The sequence below is a fragment of the Lolium perenne genome, chromosome 2, assembly GCF_019359855.2.
Source record: "Lolium perenne isolate Kyuss_39 chromosome 2, Kyuss_2.0, whole genome shotgun sequence".
Classification (NCBI taxonomy): domain Eukaryota; kingdom Viridiplantae; phylum Streptophyta; class Magnoliopsida; order Poales; family Poaceae; genus Lolium; species Lolium perenne.
The window spans coordinates 179,769,172-179,789,594 of record NC_067245.2 but is presented as its reverse complement, the minus strand read 5'-3'; the positions used below and the strand labels follow the sequence as shown (position 1 = coordinate 179,789,594).

Genomic DNA, 20,423 nt, shown 5'->3' with positions numbered 1-20,423 from the left:
GATCTCGACGAGATCTACAACTTTCGTGTAGAGCCCGAAGCGATTTGAAGTGGTTTAGGTGGTCAAAGCAACGAGTTAAGATTTCGTTGATATATGGTTTCGAGAGGAGGAAAGGGAAAACGAAACTGCGGTCTGGTGGTGGTTTTATATAGGCCATAGGTAGGTGGAAAAGGTGGGTCTCGAAGTTAGGAACGCGTAGAAACAAACGGATCTGAAATCGAAGTTGCGTAGCTCAAGAAAAGTTGATTTGAGTGTAGATAAGTTTTGCAAAACGAAAAATCGCTCGTAGTTTACCGTGGACACGACCGATTCGGTCGCCCTTGCCTTGGTCCGGTCGGCCGGGTGGGCTGCTGGCCTGCTGGGCCGGTCGGTCCAGCTGGACCGGCCCGTTTCCTTTTTTTTCTTTTTTTCCTTTTCTCTTTACTTATTTCTTTTATAAAATGAGTTTCGTAACTTCGATTTGAGTGAATCAAATTTCTATAAATTTGTAAAATTATTTTGCTCATTATAGGATAACATAACACCTTAAATTTTGGATTTTGTTATTTTATATTATTTTATTACAATTATGCCATTATGGCCATATGAGCTAGTTTTCAACATGTGTATACCAAACGAATTTCTTAAAACTTGTAAAAATCAAAATAGGGTTTTAGGATAATAAGAAACTTGTTTAAAATCCATTAGTTGAAATAAAATAATAATCATATGCACTTGGCATATATGACTACTTGGGCAATATTTTGCAAATAGAGTTTTCTAGGATTTTGTTTTCTCAAATACAAATCCATTAAGGATTTGAAAACTTTGAAAGCAAGGTTATGTTTGATTTTTTTAAAATACTTTAAAACCAAAAGTCTTTAAAAACACTATTTTGGGATTAACCTGTAAATAACTTTAAAAAGTTTTAATTCTTTGTGAATTTTCAATCAAGTTCAAACAATCAAGCATTAAATTTATTTTTATTTGACATTCCAAAATTTAGAAAATTTCGGGATGTGACACTAAGCATAAGACATATACGGCTCTAGCGATGCGAACAAGCTCAGACCTAGTTTTGCTGGGAGCGGTGGGTCAGTAACTCTGGGCTACAAGGATGGAATTACGCACACATAGGATATCTACAACTGCCGATAAAACATATTTTGAAGCGAATGTAATATGTAAGAACCAGAAGTAAAGCATTTTGAAACCATATATGAACCAGGTTAGGGCTTGCCTTGTCCCTCGTTGTTCTGGTGCTGCTCTTCGGTGGCGTTGATCTCAGGCTCGCGTTCGGTCCCTATCGAGAAGAACCAAATACCGGAAAGGAAGAGCACAATCAAGACAAGGTACAATGCAATGCACATATAATATGATGACATGTCATATTAAAGGGGTTTGGGTAACCCTAGGTGCATCGACAGAAAAAAGAGGGTGTTCGGCATCGATCCCGGCATAAGGGGGGTCGATTTAGGGTTTCATTAAGGGTCCACATTTAATTGGGTCAAAAATGTATGAAACATGGATAAACAGTTAGGAAATGTTTTTCTGATCATTTTGATATATAATTTTATATTTTCCTGATTTAAAATGAATTAGTTATGAATTTCCAAAGTTTAATTCATTTTAAATCAAGTTCTGAAAAATTCTATAAAAATAATAAAAGTTTAACAATTTGGACCCACATGTCATAATTTTATTCTTTACTAAAAATATTTCCTAAATTATGAAAATCCTGACAGATGGGGTCCACCTATCATGTTTTTTTATTTACAGAAATTAATATAAGAAAATAAGAAAAATAAATATGGCATCAGCATGACGTCATGCTAACGTCAGCCGGCCATGAGCTCGCAATTGAGCTCCGGTGGAGCTCCAATCCACTGATTGGGAGGGCGATTGGAGGCATGCGGGTGGGGGAAATACTCGGGGCGACGCGGGCGACCTAAAGGAGGCGGCGCCTCCATGGATTAGTGGCCGGAGCACGGCCGACGGCGAGGTCGAGCGGCGGCCGTGGGCAAGTGCACGCGGGGGCGGAGCTAGAGGGGCAGAAAGAGGGAGCTGAGGGCATGGGGAGGTGCGGGACCTCACCAGGAGCGCGCCGGAGGGGTCGGCGGTGGCCGGGGAAGCTCGCCGGCGACGAATTTGAGCGAAGGTTGGCCATCTCTGCAAGGGTTAGGGTTAGGTCTTGGAGCCGCGGGGGAGCGTGGGAGAGGGGAGAAGTGGGGGCTAGGGTTAGGGGCGGCGGCGGCGCGCTATTTGTAGGCGCTAGGGGGCGGCGGCGAGGATCCTGGCCTGCCGGAGCATCGGGTGGCCGGCCGTGCGCCACCGAGCTGCTTGGAGGCGCGAGGAGACGATGGAGGTTTTGCAGAAAACCCCCTGCGGGGGAAGTTGGGCTGGTGGGGCTTGCTGGGCTCGTTGCTGGGCCGTGTGGGCTGCGCCAGGGGGAGAAAATAGAGAGAAGGGGAGTGGGCTGCGCCCAGGTTAGGGAGAGAGAGGGTTTCTCCATTTTTTCTGGTTTTATTTCCAATTCAAAACCAAACTCAAATATGTTTTTGAATAGAGTTTGAAAACTCAAACTTTTCAGAGAACAAGAAACACACATGACTTATTGAATAACAACAAAGTCATGTTGCTTAGTGTTGAAAATCTTGAGAGATTTGAATGAGAAAGGAAAGAGAAGGGTTTGCATAATTGAACACAATTCAGCTTTGATGCAAATTTTACTCAAATACAAACTATATGCATGCAATGCACATGAACACTCATTTATTTATGATAACAAGGTTGGGATGTTACAATGATCTTGATCATGATAGGCAGCTCACAAGATCTAAACATGATGGCACAATAGGAGAAGACAACCATGTACCTACTGCTATGGACCCATAATCCAAGGATGAACTACTCACGCATCAGTCCGGAGGCGGGCATGGTGATGTAGAGCCCTCCGGTGATGATTCCCCTCTTCGGCAGGGTGCCGGAGGAGATCTTCTGAACCCCCCGAGTTAGGGTTCGCGGCGGCCGCGTCTCTGGAACTGTTCTGGTATTTTGGCTCTCGGTGCTAGGGTTTTCGGAGACGAAGGAATAAATAGGCGAAGGGGAAGCATCGGGGGAGCCAGGGGCTCCCTCACCACACCTTGGCGCGGGAGGCCCCACTGTCGCGCCACCCTATGGGGTGGGCCCCCTGCTGGCCTTCCTCGACTCTTCTTCGGTCTTCTGGAACACTCCGTTGAAAATAGGGTCGTGGGCTTTTGTTTCGTCCAATTCCGAGAATATTTGTAAACCAACTTTTCTGAAATCAAAAACAGCAGAAAACGAGCGCCTTTGTGGCATCTTGTTAATAGGTTAGTCCCAGGAAATGCATAAAAACATTATAAAGTGTGAATAAAATATGTAGGTATTGTCATAAAACTAGCATGGAACATAAGAAATTATAGATACGTTGGAGACGTATCAAAGCCCAGCCCACTAGCGTACTTGCGAGCCAGGCAGCGCTCGGTATTCTTCTTCCTCCTGGCACATACAGGCACATACATTACAACCATGGTTATGACTAGGTTTTCCCTTCCCTCTCTCGTCAATTCTAGTGGACGTTTCAATTCACCATCAGCACGTAAATTACTCAATATTTGATGGAGAATCCTTTCAGGGCAGTTGATATTCCATTTAGTTGTCTTCATCTGTCCAAACAAACCAACGTCCCAAATGCCACCCGTCGGCATACATTTCCCGATCTCTCTCCTCAGCTCATATCAATGAGAACCAAGAAAAGCACCGTGCGTCTATCGTTATTCTCCACCACGTTCATTCACAAAGTTTCTCTCGAGACACTTTGTAAAACCCATACCGATTGTGCCAATTTTAGCATCAAACTCGAGTTCATCCTTAGATGACGTCCGCCTCGGTGATCATTGTGGTGTCCGATCTATGATGGGATCGAACCACACACACAAACAGCAAGCAAGAGATGGGAAATTAGATCAAGGATGAGGAGAAGCATACGGGGTGGGAAACACAGACAACGTTTAGATGAGATGAACTCAGATTCATTTACAAGCATACCCTGACGACAGGCCAACCTGCCCCTTTTAACCACACGCACACCTATTACAGCTGGGCCCCACTGGCTCACAGCACTTGGTCCAGGAATTACAAGTCCACACCAGTTTAGCCACTTGGTGTTGAGACTGCCGGTGGACCCGCCTTCGTCGGCTTTCCATGGTCTTCTTGGACTGTTGACTCAATGTCCACTGATGAGGCATCAGGTGTGACACTACCCTCCCCTTCAGTTTGATCGGCTTCCCATAGCGATGCACTTGGAAAGCGAAGCTTCAGGAGATCATAGTCCTCCCAGGTTGCTTGTTTTGCCTCCATGCCGCTCCACTTGATAAATACTTGCACAAAAACTACATTGCCCGACCGTACCATACGGCGCTCCAGAATCTCCTCCGGTTCAACAGCAGACGCCGCTAGGTCCGGCACATTTGGTAACTCACTGTACACAGGAGAATACTTGGGAGTAAAAGGTTTCAGTTGAGAAATGTGAAAAACAGGATGCACCTTCGCAGTAGTGGGTAACTGTAATTTGTAGGCAACTGCTCCAATTCGTTCCAGGATAGAGTAAGGGCCGAAGAACTTATAAGAAAGCTTCGGGTAGGTCTATTGACAACTGATTGTTGTGCATAAGGTTGAAGCTTCAACATAACTTGTTCACCCACCGCCAACTGTCTCTCAGTTCGATGCTTATCAGCATACGCTTTCATGCGTCGTTGAGCTTGGTACAGTTTGTCTCGCAAAGTATCAGTATGAGCTTGATAGTCTGCAGCATCTCCAGCCGTTGGTGAAGTTGTAGGAACCGTGATATTTGGAAAAGCACCAAAGTTGGGTTCCTTCTTGTACAAGGCTTTAAGGGAGACATGCCAATGGCAGTGTGATAACTGGTATTATACCAAAACTCTGCCATGGACAGCATGCTACGCCACGTTTTTGGATTATCTTGTACGGCACACCAGAGATACTGCTCTAGGCATTGCTTCACCCTCTCACTTTGTCCATCAGTTTGCGGGTGGTATGCTGTGCTATAATGGAGCTTTGTGCCAACAGCCTTGATTAACTCTCGCCAAATAGCACTTGTAAAGATTTTGTCTCGGTCTGACGTGATGGACAGAGGGACACCATGGAGTTTGACAATGTTGTCCAAATATACTTTGGAAACTGCATTGGCTGTGTATGGGTGCTTCAAGGGTAGAAAGTGGGCATATTTTGTCAGTCGATCGACTACGACAAGAATGGTATTGGCATGATCTGATAAGGGCAACCCTTCAATGAAATCCATGGTGACTGCCTCCCAAGGGTATTCAGGTGGTGGTAATGGTTGTAGGTGACCAGCAGGTTTAACGTTGGAGTGCTTGGCATGTTGACAGATAAGACACTGCCTAACATAGAGCTCCACTGCAAGTTTCATGCCTGACCAGTAGTACAACTTCTTAGCTCGCTGGTATGTAGCCTGAATCCCAGAATGCCCTCCCATTGGAGTGTCATGTAGTTGAGCAATCAACTTGGTTTGCAAGGCCAAATTGGCTCCAATTACCATGCGACCTTTATATTTAATAATACCATGCTCCGAACTAAAACCTTTTTCATCTGGAGATTGTATAGCAAGCTGCTGCAACAAGGCAGTCATGTCACTATCTGTAGTGTAAGAGTTAGTCACTTCCAACACCCAGGCAGGCTTGCACACAGATGTCTCCATCAAATGCCCCACACGAGATAAGGAGTCTACCACCCCATTATCAACTCCCTTTTTATATTTGAATTGGAATTGTAAGCCCACTAGCTTGGCCATAGCCTTGCTCTGCAAATCAGTTGTCAGTTGTTGGTCACTAAGATTGCACAAGCTCTCGTGATCTGTCATGATCAGAAATGGTCCTCGCTGCAAGTATTGCCTTCACTTATCAACAACAAGCATCACAGCCATGAATTCTTTTTCGTATACCGACAATTTCCTGTTATTTACACCCAATGCTTTACTCATGTATGTAATTGGATGACCACTTTGCTTTAGAACTGCGCCCACCCCCGTGTCACATGCATCGGTTTTGATGACAAAGGGTAAGTTAAAATCTGGCAAAGCCAGCACTGGAGTAACTACCATGGCTTGCTTGAGAGTTTGAAATGCTGCAGTTGCTTCCTCAGACCATTCAAATCCTTTCTTGCTGAGCAACTGAGTTAGAGGCTTAGAGATGAGGCCATAATTGCGCACAAACTTTCTGTAGTAACCGGTGAGACCGAGAAATCCCCTTAACTCAGTAGCATTATGCGGTTGTGGCCAACTTTGCATTGCCTGTGTCTTTTCCGGGTCTGTGGACACACCTGCATCTGAGATGATGTGTCCTAAATAATGTATCCTTGTCAAGACAAACTCACACTTAGACATTTTGGCAAAGAGTTGAGCCTTTTTCAGAGTTTCCAACACTTGGCGGAGATGGCTCAAATGTTTAGACCATGACTTGCTGTACACCATAATATCATCCAGGAATATGATCAAAAACTTCCGCAGAAAAGGAGCAAATACTGCATTCATGACGCATTGAAAAGTTGCAGGCGCATTTGAAAGTCCGAAAGGCATCACCCGAAATTGGAAATGGCCATGGTGAGTCTTGAAGGCGGTTTTTGCTTCATCCTCAGGGCGCATTCTGATTTGATGATAACCAGCCCTCAAATCGAGCTTAGAGAAAAACTTGGTTCCAGCTAGCTCATCAAGCAACTCATCGACAATTGGCAACGGAAATTTGTTTTTAATTGTGATAGAGTTGAGTTTCCTATAATCCACGCAAAACCTCCAGGAACCATCCTTTTTCTTAACGAGGAGAACAGGAGAAGCAAAGGGGCTCATGCTTGGTGTCACCACACCAGCCTTGATCATTTCGGCCACTTGCCTCTCAATCTCATCCTTCTGTAGAGGAGAATAGCGATACGGACGAGAGTTAACCGGTTGTGCCGTGGATTCTAAAGTAATTGCATGATCCAGAGCACGACGCGGTGGTAACGTTGCAGGATCTTCAAAGACTTGGGCAAACTCAGTTAGAATAGGATGCAAGTCTGGTGATAGGTTTGAGCCTACAGTTTCAGTTGTTGGATCAAGAACAGCCATCGCCCATACACCATTTGTCGCCAACAGTTCTTGAAGCTGGGAGACAGAGATCTCAGAAATTTCTTGCTGGTCAGATATATCCATGCCTTTGAGTGTTACATGTTCCCCATTATGCTGGAATTGCAATATTTTCTGTGCCCAATGACAGAGCATCGATCCACAACGATCGAGCCAATCTTTTCCAAGAATTGCATCATAAGCCCCAATGTCCAGAATGCGCATGGTATCTGAAAACATATGCCCTTCATAGCACCATTGAAGATCCATAACTTGCGAATCAGATATCATGATCTGACCATTGGCTACCTTGACAGAAAGAGGTTTAGCTGGAGAAATTTTACAACCTTCCTTCTCTGCAAACATCCGTGTGACAAACGTGGTTGAACTGCCAGAATCCACAAGAAATATCATCTCCTGATCACCCATATTACCTTTGATTCTAACAGTATTCACAGTTGTTGTGACAGCTATAGCATCCACTGAAATGTGAGAACACGCTGCTGGAACTGGTGTCTCCATAAGCAATTCAAGAGCATACACAGCTTCATCAGACAAAATTTCCCCAAACCCCCCCCCCCCCCCCCCCCCCACTTTAATAGTGAGCACTTGGCCGGTGCGCTTGCATTGATGCTCCTTGGAGTATTTGTCACCACAACGGTAACAAAGATTATTTGCCTTACGAAAATCACGCAATTGACGTTCACGATTAAAATCGTCATTGCCTTGTTTCCTTGGCCAGTCTTGTTTTCCTGAGGTTGCTACGACTGGAGGATGCTTGGTTGGTGCTACTGGTTTTGCCCGAGGGCGATGGTGTTCAACTTCTTCCTCTTGAATGCGAGCCAAAGAAGCTGCCCTTGAAATGCTGGTAGGTGCTTGAAGGCGAACATCAGCCCGAATGTCATCTCGAAGCCCAAATACAAACCGCGATACAAACCAGCATGTGCTCAGAGACTCATCCACAGCAATCAGATGATACATACAGTCTTCAAACGACTGCCTATACTCACCGACAGTTCCTGTTTGCTTGAGCTGCATCAATTTAGTCATCTGTCCGTCATACTCATCCTGCCCAAACTCCTCCATAAGAGCAGCCATGAATTTTCCCCAACCTGTTTGTTCATATCTCCTCTTGTATGATTGATACCACAGAGCAGCATTGCCCTCCAAATATAGTGACGCCATGCCAACCCATTGGGTGTGAGGAATTTTGAACATGTCAAAATATGTAAGACACTGATCTATCCACATCATAGGGGTCTCTCCATGAAATTTGGGGAAACCGTGTCGCGGAGCACAAATTCGTACCTCCTCGTGGTTTGCTGGCGAACTCGGCGCTGTATGGAACGCTGCTCCTGTCTTGGCAGACGCGGCGATCGTTGCCATCTCTGATGACTCCGGGAGATCCAGAATCGTGTGGCAAACACAGACGAAGCATACGGGGTGGGAAACACAGACGAAGTTTAGATGAGATGAACTCAGATTCGTTTACAAGCATACCCTGATGACAGGCCAACCTGCCCCTTTTAACCACACGCACACCTATTACAGCTGGGCCCCACTGGCTCACAGCACACAAGTCCACACCAGTTTAGCCACTTGGTGTTGAGACTGCCGGTGGGCCTGCCTTCGTCGGCTGTCCATGGTCTTCTTGGACAGTCGACTCAATGTCCACTGATGAGGCATCAGGTGTGACAATCATCTCATCAATTCCTAGTACCAGAATACTTTCCTAGACGATGGCTATCTTCATGACATAATGGTGTATCATGTTGTCGCAGATGGCCGCGACATCACCGGAGTTCATCGGAGCGGCACTTCGCGTACGTTCATCGTTTGCTCCATTTCCTTTACCAGTGTGATTTTATCTTCGTGGCCTACCTTCAGGACATGGTTTCGCGCCATCTTGAGGTTGCTGCCGTGTCGCCGCCTCGCTCCAACTAGCGATTGCCGACAAGGGAAAACCTCTCCGGACTGCACCGACTGGACGAGGAGATTCGGAAGCATTGTCGTGCACTTCAGAGTCCATGCACTCGTACCAGCAGAGCCCCGGAGCACCGTCCTCGCCATCAACCTGACCTCGACGCTGACCGCCGTGACGCGGATGACCCTGGCCAGGTAAACAGGGGAAACCAGGGTTCGATTGTTTTCCTATTGCACTATATCTTATACACGCACGTTTCCAAACGGACGATTCAATGATTTTTGCAGCCGATCTCGCCGCAGCTGCCTGTGTGTTCAGCGACCAAAACAACATCCCGTCTTGGCATCCTTGGAAGGTATCCTCCGCTGAATATCTGCCACTGTAAGTCACCATTGTCCAGCTTAGATTAGCAATTAGTAGAATCGCTGTAGATCGTTCGATTTAGATTTCTATTAGCCCAATTAACTGAACCTTTTAAGCCTACATTGCGGCTCACGCGCATGGTCCGTGACTGACCGATCGATTGATTCGTGTTAGGCAGTTTGTACTAGCTGACTCGAAACTTTGAAATTATATATCTTCATATCTACAGCCCCGTTTTAGATGATTTATTTTGCGTTGGATTTATAATTAAAATCTTCACAACTTTCGTGTAGAAATTTTTTCCATCCAAACAACTCTTTCCAACGATTTTTCGGACGTCATTAAATTTTAACCGCGACATGTTTAATAATGTAAAAATTATAGAAAAACAATTGAGAGCGGATTTATTGCCACCCGGTGGCAATGCCCCCCATTGGATGCCGTCCAATAACTTGGTGAAGATTCGGTCTGCACCGCCAGCTGTCCCTCACAGTGCATCAAAAGCTCAATGGATCAACTTCTCCTCTGAATTAGCCCCTAATTATACGTTGATACTTCAGAAAAAAAGCTGACACTCGTACAGCGCCAAAACCGGTGCCCCTGCTGACCTTCATGCATGGCGTGGTAGTGATTACTCCATGCATGATGCACGGAGCCGTTTCGGCAAACCTTACGGCGTGGTGCGAGATAACTTCTACCTCTATCATTATTTCACCACCTTACAAATGGTGATGACTTGGTCTAATGATTACAAAAAAAGAACTTCTAGCTCAATTTCCTGGAACACATAATGCCCACCCTATATTGATTACTCCATGGAGTGATTTCCTGGACAACTATAGCTTGTATGTTCCATGTGCCACACCAACAATAAGAACTAGATTTAGATGTGCGCCTTGGCGCACGATCCCGTGAAATTAGCATTAGTTTACATGCTGTATAACAACGATAAAAATACTTTGGGTAAATGATAATACGTTTTTATGTTGTACAAAACAAAGTCAATATGATATAATTAGGATAAAATACATAAAATCATGAACAGAGTAGCGAACGACTATGTACAATCATGAAAAATAGAGAAATATATTAGAATAACTTATACGGTTGTTTTTTCAAGACCTTTCGTCTGCACTCATAAATAGGTGGCAAAATGCATCAAACATTTAAACAAATCGATGATAATAGTCAGAAAATAGGTCTATCAATCCGCACGCCACCAAACCTTTCACATAGTCAATCGTTGGGTAAAATATTTTGTGTGTATCTGTAGTATCACGGCATGTGTTTACAATACAAACCAGATGAAAAGATAGTGTACCTCTAATCCTTTTTAGCTAAACAATAGTTTAACAGCGCTCTCAAGATGCATCCATGTTTAACATAATTACTTTTGAAGTAATCATAAGAGAGGGCCCAGCAGTGTAAAGTGTAAAATAAGTTGTTCGATGAGAGATAGACAAAATATTTACAATAGTGCGAAAATATCATAACAATGCATCAAGAAAAAAAGCTGATTTCAGAACTGAGAAGCAATTCAAAACAATTCATTTCTTCACACATCAGAGATGATTTAAATTAAAAAGCATGCAGTTCAATGACAGAGGCAAACAAATTATGGACAATACAACATATATTGAATGTTTGTAGTTTGGAAGTGAAATGGTCTAGAAGGATATTATCCTACAACCTGAACCGACAGAACTAAATCTAGCCACTTGTGAAGTACAGTTCAATTTGCTACCAAATTTCAGTTTCACACATTTAATGTTTTTGATGCTTTTATAGATGCAAGATAAAGAGACCCAGACACTTTTGGCAACCAAATGCAACAGCGATAACAAAAAGGAAAAAGGCATTTCTCATGGCTGCTAAGACTTCTCATGCTTACTGTAGATATAGTATGCACAATATGCTCTTCGAGTTTAAATGTTATGTAAAGACATTTCTTTCCGTTCTTAATTTCTTTTGTAGAGAAGGAAATGGTTTCATATTATAGAGTGTTTATTTTGACATTAAAATTATTATTTCTTTATCCTTTCCACGCTTAATAGTTCCATCTGAAATTTTGCTGGTGAAGATTGCATTGCTGCTGCATAATCCCATCATTAATCAAAGCCCAATTCTTATATCCTACAAAAACACCCCCAACACATATTTGATTATGTCAACAGGATTGTACAGTGAGAAATATGCTAAATATGCTGGGAAGTAAGGACGAATTTCAAATCAATTATAGTATCATCATTTATATCCATTTAACTATATTATTAACTTACTTGGAGCTATATAATTATTAAACCAATTGCTTACACCAATATGATATTAAGCATACAGTAGTAAATAGCATGCATTCTAGCACAGCTACTACATTGTCAGCTGACAACATAATGAATCAGTAAAGACGAAATTCTATAGATCATTTCTGTATTTCAACTGTAAATATGTAATAATGTCTCATAGGCTGCTTCGAGTATCATACCTCCTGAAGAAAATATTGTGAACTCATGTCTGCTGATTTTTTTTACATTTCTCCATCATCAGGTTGCTACATGCCTCTATGTTGCTCCCTTGGTGCACTCATTCTATAAATAGCTAGCATGCATGAGATGTGCTACTCTGAACCTCCTTCAGCTAATAATTCATACTAACAAGCTGATACCCTGAATAAGGAAGAGTTTCTTGGTGGTAGATTAAAAACAACCAATCTTTGACCACATTGCAGAGATCAGATATGACATATGTACATGATTTTCATTCGTAGTTATAATAACCCCAAATATATTTTCTGGCCTATAATTAAAATATGATGAGATATATTGGAGAAACAAATTAGTTTCAAAGTGAAAGCACTACTTTGGAGCTTGGATGACAATGAAACTATTTACTGCTTCTTATTTCCACGGCATAACCAGATAGAAGGTAAATATCAATCACACTGACATAGCTAGTAGGAAAATTCCATGCTACTGTGTGCTAGGGCAATTTTGAGCAGATCTATGGAAGCCTAAAATGTTCTACTAATTAATTTCAGAGCAAAGAGTGATGTATGAAAAACACAATATTTCAAGTAGGGAGGAAGACAAGCAATGGTCCATGCATCAAGAAGTCACCCAAGAGCTTACAAGCATAACACTGAAAGTGAATTGGCCAGACTGGGAACGATCCTCAACTCCGATGTAATTAAATCAATGTCTAGCTCCTCCTAGGCCTCACTCTTTGGTAATGGTTCGGGCATCCAGCAAGGACGAAGACCATTATAGTATGGAACATAAAATATGATTATAACAAAGAGGTAAAAAGCAAAGTCATTATTAGATATATAAAGAAGCAACGTGAGTTAAACAAACCATTATAGTTTGTGAAGAGAAATGAGAAATATGTCGTGCTTCTATTTTTTTCTTCGAAAGGGGGGGAAAAAGCCCCAGCCTTTGTATCAAAATGATACATACAGCCTTTTATTTCATTATTGCAAAAATATTCAGACTTATCCCGAACATGTTGTGCCTCTATTAAATTTTAGTGTGTGATGCATAGTTCACCGGAGAAACAAATGGTGAGGCTTGCACTCAAACAGAAAATTATCCACGGTACCATTCAATTATGCATGTGTGTGGTACGCCAAAGGATGTTAGAACTTTCCTGCCTAGAAGTCTTATGGTGTGCATTATCAAGTGTGTGGCATGCCTCTACCCGAGCAAGCTAACTTGCAGGAAATAAACACAAATATCACACAAGAGCTACTAAAAAAAGGCACTTCCACTTTAAATTAATGTAGTAACCCAACACATACAAGAGGAAATAAAACTTGGGAACTGATACAATGAACTGAAAATGAACAAATAGATATAGTACAAAAAAAGCAATTGGTATATTACGCCATAAATAGATTTGGGGTTCTGTAGGCAACACTACCTTTTTCGCTACAGTACAAAACAGTGAATGCTATATCTGACAAGGTTCATGCAAGTATAAAATCGCTGAACTATCAAAGAGACACATGGACACTGATCCAATGCCAAATATCACTCCATTTCATGATATAAGTCCTTTTAGCAAAGTAAAATATTTTGCTAACACAGCTTATGTTGTGAAATGGAGATATTACTTGACAGAGTAACTATCCAGCGTTGTTTTGCTGTGAAAATTCCCGAAAGAAGATATATGCTCACACAAACCAAAGAAAACATATAGCAGCAAGTAGAGCATAAAGTTTAGGATAGACCTTTGGATGCATGTATAGCCAGAATTTTATCCCGCCCCCATAATTGCAAGGAGCAAGTTTTGAGCACACGCGATCTTCCGTCGGTAGCCAGCACTGTAATTTTAGAGCTCAACACATCAGATAAACTCCAGGGTGAAGATGGGTATATAAGTGTATGCAAAAAAAACAAGCTTCGTTTCAGCAAACCAGTAAATTGACAAAATCATCACAGTGAGCAAATACATTTTTTTGCTGGTTTGCTTCGATGTCATCCCCTAAAACCTGACAATACTTTATTAATCTTGTATGAAGGTGACATGTATCTATAAACTAAAAGATTACACATGATTTAGAAGAAATCTTCGAATTAATGAAAGATTACATGGGTATGGTTATTCAGATTCCCTGTGTGCAGTGCAGCTATGGCAGTGGGCAGCAGGAATATAAGAAAAAGGTCAATGTGTTTGAAACATCGAAAAAAGAACTGAAATGTACATGACAAGATGAGGATTAGGGAAAAAAGTAATGCTTTCCTAAAGCAGAACTGCATGTGAGCCCCTATTGATTTCATATCACACTGAGCGGAGCTTTTAATTAGGCGTACAAATGTAAAGCTATTGTATAACAAACTTCACGCCAAGGGAAATAAAATGTTGATATGATAAAATTATAGCCATCTTACGTGTTCTTTAAGTGCAATAACATAATGTATTTAACACTTCATACCTCTCATGCAGCTAATAATAAAATTTTGTAATACAAAGTAGATAGGTACCAAGTATTAGGTAGTTCATGCTCAGGTCTTGCTCAGTTCAAGCATGCACCACCTTATTCATTGCTTGAAAATGGGGGCAGGATAGAGCAAATCCGAACATGCTGTGCGCGCTCCTAAAAACGCCATTCTTGTTAGCTTTACTACTGATTGTTCAGTGGTAAAATTTGAAACGCTGGAAATAAACTAAATTATTCAAGCATGCAGAAATCGAAAACATACATCAAATACAACACATGAGGCAAGAGTGGAGCTTATCTACAAAATAATAGATGCGGCAATGATTGCTCATTCCTTCCTAAGTATATTTTCTCTTCAAACACCTGCAATAATTCCTGCAAGATGCGAAATTGTTATTCTTTAGTCATTTCATAGCAGGTTGTGTGCAGAAGAACAACGAAAGCATCTGAATGCACTTGAAGTTGCACTACCCATGTCAAATACATTGACTCAAATATTATATATTCGAGAACTTCCTAAAAAAAAGTTTATGACCAAATTTTTTAGGATTGGAACTGCTGACTAAAGCAGGGTTAATAGATAGAAAAAAGAAATGATGCTCTATGAGCATGGCTGTTATAATCTTTGAAGGTCCGAATTTTTTTTTCGAAATGGAGAATATGATGGGCCCAATAGTGCCATCCTCGCGTTTAACCAGACAAGGATGATTGTTGAAGGTGACATATCACTTTGGAAAAACTACATACCTACAAAGTGCTTGTGGACAGGCAAGCGTGTTTCTTTAGCATGTTCACCAGGATATAGATAAAGATGGAACAAACCGGAATTAGTGCAAGATTATTATTGTAAACTTACTTGAAAGAATTACATGGTTCAGTCTCTACAAAGTATTCATCTTAAAGAACATCCTATGGGTAAGCATATCTGAAAACAGGAGAGTTGCTACCAAAGAGTTAACAGAGTCAACAAAGAGTAATCAAAATTCATGGAGATCACATGCTGTATAGAATCTCAAGAGTTAGTTTCTCTTGTCTGTCTTGGGAGCAAACACACATCGTCATAGCTTCATGTAAGCAAGTGGTAGTTATCGATAGGTAAAAAAATGATTAGTCTACAGAAGTAGTAATTCTCTGCTTGTGTAGCTTTTGAAGAGCAAAATTTATTGTCATATGCTATAGTATTTGCAGCAGAACATATATAGTGGTACTTCTCAAATTTCAGATCATATATATATGCTTCAAGGTATTTGTGTTTCACAGTTCCCACATTTTGAAATGAAGTGGACATCATCAGCCTATGTACACCTAGCTGGACATGATCTTTTTGTGTTATTTCTCGGTCAGTTTTGATTGCAAGATATTAGATCTAAACCAAAGCTAGCTTTAGTGCCCTGTTTTCAAAATTGTTTTCTGATTTTATATGAATTTACAGTAGGTGCTCAGTTCATGTAACACTGTCTATAAATGTTGTATCTAAAACAGAGGAGAAGCCTATCCTCGCCAAAACACAGTTTGAATGATTCAGACCAGATTTTTCATATAGAGTGCAGCAGACTGGAAATAGTAGTAGGTAATTATTGGAATGACAAGAGAAATTGTGAAACTAAAGTGATCTATACAATAAGAGAAAAAAGCACCCAAAGATCAATCTAAAATATTATCCAATATCTAAATAGACTTAAATATCTCTGAACATACACTTGACCATATGAATCATCGTTGATATAACCTAAAGCGTCTTCAAGCTTTCCCTCTGATTGCTCTCTGGATGGAAGGTCGGAAACCGGTAATCATTTGATCTAATAAAATGTCGAACAATTCAAAAATCAGTAACCATGTAAGCATAATGAAAATTAATGCCAACTAAACACAAACCAGCTCAAAAATTACAGCTCCCAATAAACTCAAACATCAAACAGTAAATTAATCATTTTCATTTTGCAGTTTTCAAACCAGAAGAGACTAAAATATGCGACAATATATGCAAATATAAGCCAAAGAGACACATATTGTGCTTCAGTTTAAAAAAATAAAACACATGCCTCACCTTTGTCCTTGAAAACTGAGAAGGTGGGAATTTCCATCTCTCCCATCAAAACTAAAATAGTTGTCTCATCTAACCTCATTCTTATTAGTACAGAACATTGAAACCTGAAGCAAAAAATTCAGATATAGCTAAAAAAATCTTGAGCCTAAAATGAATGAGTATTTGCAGTTTAAGATTATGAAACTAAAATATTTGGTTTTGATTGTTTTGATTATGAAACAAAATTTGAGAACAACATGCTTGGAATTCACATGGAAAATTGAGAATAACCTGCTTGGAATTTTTTCAAACACCTTGCAGGCATAATACATAGAATCTGCACATACATAAGATTTGGAGGGACTAAATAGAGAGAGAGAAGGAGGTGGAAAACCATAAGGAAGAAAAGATCCTGGGCACCTTCGTTTCATGTGAGGCTGGACGTGGCTGGCAACTGCCGCTGCAGGCCTCTATGGGTCCTGATGGGAGAGCTTGGAGGTGACAAAGGATTGGATTCGAAGGCAGCCACCAGCTGGGTGGAGAAGACCGAGAGGCGGACGACCATCTCCCATCCCGTCGCCCTCTCCACGGCACGAAATCGAGGCCGCCGGTGCACCTGCCCTTCGCGCGCTGCTCATCCGCCGTGGTAGTTCCTCCGCCAGGCCCCAACATCTACTTCACCGGCGCCAGCGTGGGTAGGCTGTGGAGAGGGCTTGCTGCAGCTCCTCCCAGCGTTCCACGGCGCGCGGCAGCGACTGCGCTGCTCCCGCCGGCCACCACCCGCTGCTCTCTTTGTGGCACGTGGAGATGGAGGGGATTGGAGGAGGAGCGAAAGGGGATTGGGGAGGAGCCAATGCGCGCGCAGGGATTGGCCTCCGGCGGGAGAGGTGGAGGAAGAGGCATCTGCTCCTCCCAGCCGCGCAAGGTCAGGATGGGGATTGGGGAGAGAGTGGAGGACGGGGATTGAGGAAGAGAGGACGGCGAGGGATTGGGGAAGAGGAGGCGGATTGGGGAGTGTTAGACATGTATAGTAGCTGTATTTGTATGTATACCGTATACGGTTGTATTTGTATCTTGTATGCCTATATATATGAGATAGGCCTCTCCCTTTGGAGCAGTGCCGGTTCCCCCAAAACCCTATTCATTACATGGTATCAGACTAGGTCGGCGCCGCCCCTAACCCTAGGTCGCCGCTGCCGCCGTGTCTTCGATCCCACGCTTCCGCCTCGCCATGTCGGGTTCGTCCTCGACCACCGGCCTCACCAACGCCGGCCTCCTGCCGGCCTCCCTCGCCGCGCTGCTGAACAGGCCGCTCGACCACGCCGCCATGTCTGGCTCGTCGATCGGGACGATCGCCGTCGGCTCCTTGTTCTCGCATCCGCCGTCGGCATCGTCGTCCGCGCCCCGTCCGCAAGGCTGCAGCTTTCAGGTCCTCGGCGCGTCGCGCGCCTCCTCCGCTGCTGGCGTTCGTCCGCGGATCCTCCACCGCCGGCCCTCTCAGCCGTTTGTCTCCGCGATGGTCGTGCCCTCGAGCTGCTTGTCCCGGCGCGGACTCTTGGCCCGCTCCGGCGCCTCTATCACTTTGGTAATCATATTACCATTAAACTGTCGCCGAAAATTATATCTTCTCGGCGTGCGCAGTCCTTCCTCTCCTTCGAGCCACTACCTCATGGGCTACGTCGACGGTACCCTCCTGCCCTCCCGCGCTGGTAGACGGCGTGCACGGGCCGGTCATCAACCCGGCTCACCGTGTGTGGACCGGGCAGGATCAGGCCAACCACTCCTCGATCCAGGGCTCCCTCACGCCGGGTCGCCGGGCTCGTCGTCTTCGCCAAAACCTCGCATGAGGCGTGGAGCACCCTGGAGAAGACCTTCTCGGCGCAGCCTCGTGCCCGCGCCAATGCTCTCCGTCGCCAACTCGGCGAATGTGAGAAGCTTGATCTCAGCGTCACGGACTACTACAACAAAGTACGTGAGCTTGCGGACACGCTGGCTTCTATTGGTCAGCCTCTTCGCGACTCCGAGTTCACCTCCTACGTCGTCAATGGTCTCGATGAAGAGTACGATGGCCTTGTTGAGGTGGTTAATGAGCGCGCCGCCACCTCTCCGATGCCTCCTCACGAGCTGTACCAGCGCCTCCTCAACACTGAACAGCGTGTGGAGGCCCGTCCTGGGCGACGGGAGCGCGGTGGCCACGGGGACGTGTCCGCCCTCGCCGCCAACAAAGGGGGAGCACGGCCTCCCTCTTACACGGCGCCTACCTCGGGGAAGATCTACATCCCCAAGAACTCCGCGCCTTCACCGGATCACTCGGGCGGTGGCCGTCCCGCCGCACTTGTCACCGTGTGTGGTCGTGACGGTCACCTCGCCTCCAAGTGTCATCGCCGGTTTCAGCGCAGCTTCCTCGGCATCGGCAATGACGGCAAGGACACCCGCAACAATGCCCGTCGTGCTGCCATGGCCGATCGCCCCGCTCCCAGGGTCGGCGGGGGAACACTCAGACCTATGTTGATCCCCACTGGTACATGGACACCGGTGCTACGGATCATCTGACGAGTGAGTTGGGGAAGCTCCATACACGTGATGCCTACCATGGTTCCGACAAGGTTCACACCGCCAATGGGGCAGGTATGCACATCTCTCATATTGGTCAAGCATCTCTTCTTACTAGACATGCCAATAGGAATCTCCGTCTTCGTAATGTCCTTAGAGTTCCCTCTGTGACACGTAGTCTCCTTTCAGTTCCAAAACTCACTTATGATAATAATGTCTTTTGTGAATTTCACCCTTTTGATCTTTTTGTTAAGGATCGAGCCACGAGGGACATTCTTCTTAGTGGGCGCCTATGTCAAGGTCTCTATCGGTTGGACTCACCCCGTGCATCCCAAGTCTTCAGCGGAGTTCGCACTTCATCGTCACAGTGGCATGCTCGCCTTGGTCATCCAGCCACACCTATTGTTCGCCATATTCTTCATCGTCATGAGCTTCCTAGTTTGTCTAGTAATAAAGATCCTGCAGTGTGTGATGCATGTCAGCAGGGCAAGAGTCATCAACTCTCCTTTTCATCCTCTAGTCGAGAAGTTAAGAATCCTCTAGAAATTGTGTTTTCGAGATGTGTGGGGTCCCGCCGATGTTTACGTCGGTGGTCATAAATACTATGTCGCTTTATCGATGCTTATAGTCGCTTTACTTGGTTATATCTTATTAAGCGCAAATCTGATGTGTTCAATGTTTTTATTCAGTTTCAAACTCATGTTGAACGGCTTCTCAAACACAAAATTATTCATGTTCAGTCTGATTGGGGTGGCGAGTATCGCAACCTCAACACCTTCTTTCAAAAGCTTGGGATCTCTCACCGTTTAGCATGTCCTCATACACATCAGCAAAATGGTACTGTTGAACGTAAGCATCGTCACATTGTTGAAACTGGCCTTACTTTACTTGCTCATGCATCTGTTCCTTTTCGATTCTGGAGTGATGCCTTCACCACTGCTTGTTTTCTTATCAATCGTACTCCCACTAGAGTTCTTAATATGAAGACACCCATTGAATTGCTCTTACATGAAGTTCCTGACTACACTTTTTTAAAGGTGTTTGGGTGTGCCTGTTGGCCTCACTTACGCCCATACAATAAACGCAAGTTGGAATTCCGCTCTAAAAAATGTGTTTTTCTTGGGTATAGTTCTCTTCACAAGGGCTACAAATGTCTTCATGTTCCTACCAATCGTGTCTATATCTCTAGGGATGTCGTCTTTGATGAAAAACTGTTTCCTTTTGCCAACCTACCGTCCTCCACAGTCGAATCACCTCCACCTCCTTCCACTACTGTTCCTGCTGACCAATTTGTAGATGCTGCATATTCTCCTCTGTTGTTGTCTAACCATGGTGCAGGTACTGGTCGTGGAGCTCGGTTGGAGCTGTTGGAGGACATCGCGCCGTCGACCCCACTGTCTTCCGCGGCACCTCCTACCGCGGCTGTGGATCACGTCGATCACGGCACTCCATTGCATGGCCTCGATGGTCGTGCCCATGCAGACGC

At 43.9% G+C, this 20,423-nt stretch overlaps 1 long non-coding RNA gene across 13 annotated transcripts; it reads right to left on the bottom strand.

Annotated features, from left to right (window-relative positions):
* Positions 1-10,665: 10,665 nt before the first annotated feature.
* Positions 10,666-17,421, bottom strand: LOC127334045 (uncharacterized). 13 transcript variants are annotated; one of them, XR_011752195.1, is made up of 7 exons: positions 16,676-17,419; positions 16,406-16,509; positions 16,057-16,157; positions 15,215-15,283; positions 14,621-14,733; positions 14,402-14,514; positions 10,666-13,740 (listed from the first exon to the last, which is right to left on the bottom strand). It is a non-coding gene; the product is annotated as an uncharacterized lncRNA (long non-coding RNA). The 13 variants fall into 13 exon arrangements; XR_011752196.1 differs by having other exon boundaries at positions 10,666-12,639; positions 13,648-13,740; positions 14,621-16,157; positions 16,676-17,421; XR_011752189.1 differs by having other exon boundaries at positions 15,106-16,157; positions 16,676-17,421.
* Between the last annotated feature and the right edge of the window lie 3,002 nt (positions 17,422-20,423).